Consider the following 2,888-nt stretch of genomic DNA (forward strand, 5'->3'; position numbering starts at 1 on the left):
ATCTAATTAAGCAGAAATAATAAAGTAGAACAATTTGCTTTCTCCGTTACAATTAAGCATATTTATAGTCTTCCGCTGCGAGAACCAGTTTTAATTACAGACCCGTAACTTTAATTAACTGTAATTACAAATGGGCAAAACAGGAAATTTATTTCATACAGATAAAATATATCAATGCAGGGAAAATAGATTACACTGAGATTCTAGAGAGCTGCATCAGGCATGTGCTACAGTCCAGCAAACACTGCAAAAATCTTCTATTTCATTCTGTAGTAGGTTCTACTTCAGAAGATGAACTACTGTCTAGGGAACGTATGTACTTAATTTCCCATTTAAGCAATGATTTACTTCTAAATACAGGCAAGGAAAGAGGAAACAGTACTGGACAAACAAGCTAATTCTAAGTATTCTTCACTAGCAATGGTTACTCTTTGTTTTGATAAGCCATACTGAATATATTGCTGGAATAAAATATAATTGGCTTCTATTATTTGAAAAATGAAAGAGAAAGCTTTTAATGAACTGCAGTTTTTGGCTGGTTAAGTGAATTTGTTAACATTTCAGGAAAAAATAAAGACCATGATCCTGTTGAAGGGTTTGTTTCCTTATATAGGGATCAAATGCTAGCAAAATAATTTTATACGGAATTAGTTTTGCAGCCCACATAAAGATATGTATTTTAAATCAATGATATTGTTATTTTGTCCTAGTTTCAGCTGTGATAGAGTTAATTTTATTCCTTGTAGCTGGTATAGTACTGAGTTTAAGATTTAGGATGAGAATAATGTTGATAACACACTGATGTTTTAGTTATTGCTGAGCAGTGCTTACACAGAGTCAAGGCCTTTTCAGCTCCTCCCACCACCCCACCAGCGAGTAGGCTGGGGGTGCACAAGGAGCTGGGAGAGGACACAGCCGGGACAGCTGACCCCAACTGACCAAAGGGGTATTCCATACCATAGGACGTCATGCTCAGCATATAAAGCTGGGGTGAGTTGGCCAGGGAGTGATAGCCGCTGCCTGGGGACCATCTGGGCATTGGCTGACAGGTGATGAGCAATTGCACTGTGCATCACTTGTTTGATATATTCTTTTATAATTATTATTATTTTTCCTTCATTTTCTATCCTATTAAATTGTCATTATCTCAACCCACAAGTCTTACCCTTTTTCCAATTCTCTCCCACATTCCACGAGTGGGTAGTGAGCTAACGGCTGCGTGCTGTTTAGCTGTCTGCCACGTTAAACCACAACATACTGTCACTTGGTTTAAATAAGATTGGAATCTGCAATGAATGCACCTTTAGTTTTTTGAAGGAGTTTTAAAAAAAATATAATTACATTTTTATGGGCTGAATTTATTGTCTGTTCAAATAATTTCGGTATAAATTATTTAAATGATGTTTAGCAGTAAATGATTGCTGCACAGATCATGAAGAAAGAAGCTGTTCAAGGCAGGTATGGAATTTGCCAGAATGCTGCTCAATAGGATGGTTTCTGCGTTTCAGATTATTGTGCTACTGCAACTCAGTGATTAGTTTATTCAAAACTGAGAAGCCAATGGGTAGCCGAGAAAGTTGGAAAACCTGTTTCCTATGAAAAAAACTCCCCCAGTCACTATGCACTTTGGAAGGTGATAGAGAGCAGCCTTGCAATGACATCTACCGGCTCTCTCTGTACCCTTGGGAGGTTTAGATTGGTTATTAGGAAACATTTCTTCACCGAAGGGGTTGTTAAGCATTGGAACAGGCTGCCCAGGGAAGTGGTGGAGTCACCATCTCTGGAGGTATTTAAAAGACGCATAGATGTGGTGCTTTGGGACATGGTTTAGTGGTGGTTTTGGCAGTGTTCAGTTTATGGTTGGACTTGTTGATCTTAAAGGTCTTTTCCAACCTAAACGATGCTATGATTCTATGATTCGTGATGCCAGTTGGATTAAAACAACAAATATTTCTTAAAACATGGTGATTTGCGTCCTTATAATGAATTGGGATGAAATAAGGCAAAGGGAGCATGGATGCTGTAGGGATTTCTAAGGTGAGTGATACTGCAGTGACTTTTGGTGGAAGATGGTCATCACATCATTGAGGGCTAACTTTGATAGCTTCAAGGAATTGCTTGGACAAATCCTGTGGGATTGGGCTCTAGAAGGTAAGGCAGCTCAAGAGAGCTGGCTGCTATTTAAGCATCACTTCCTCCAAGCTCAGGATCAGTGCATCCCGAAGAGAAAGAAATCAGGCAAGGGAAGAAGGAGACCTGCATGGCTGAGCAGGGACCTTCTGAAAAAGCTCAGGTGGAAGAAGGGAGTTTACAGTAGGTGGAAGAAGGGGCTGTCTGCTTTGGAAGAGTGTAAGAATGCTGTCAGGGTGTGCAGGGAGGAAACAAGGAAAGCCAAGGCAGCCTTGGAATTGAACCTGGCGAGGAATGTCAAGGCCAATAGGAAGGGTTTCTTTAAGTATGTAGGAGGCTGTCGTGGTTTGGCCTCAGCCAGCAACAAAGAACCACGCAGCCGCTCGTGCAACTCCCATAGCCGTGGAAAAAGAAATCGACAGGGCAAAACTTGTGGGTTAAAATAGTGCAATTTAACAGAGCAGCAAAAGGGAAGATGAAAACAAAACAATAACACCGATAAAGGGATATGAAGATGCAGTTACAGTACTGCCGTGAAGCGCACCAACTGGACCCACACCGCCACAGCCCACCCCCAAGTGGCGACTGCTCTCCTGGCCCCGGCTAGCTCCTCTTAAACCCCGGGCATGCCTCACGTGGTATGGAATACCTGCCCCCTGCCGGCTCCTGGGGAAATTAACCGCATCCCTGCCGGAACCAGGACAATGTATCTACTTGTTATTCTCAGACAATACGGTATGGTTGTTTGTCTTTCGGGA

The sequence above is a fragment of the Charadrius vociferus genome, unplaced genomic scaffold, assembly GCF_000708025.1.
Source record: "Charadrius vociferus isolate BGI_N301 unplaced genomic scaffold, ASM70802v2 scaffold87, whole genome shotgun sequence".
Classification (NCBI taxonomy): domain Eukaryota; kingdom Metazoa; phylum Chordata; class Aves; order Charadriiformes; family Charadriidae; genus Charadrius; species Charadrius vociferus.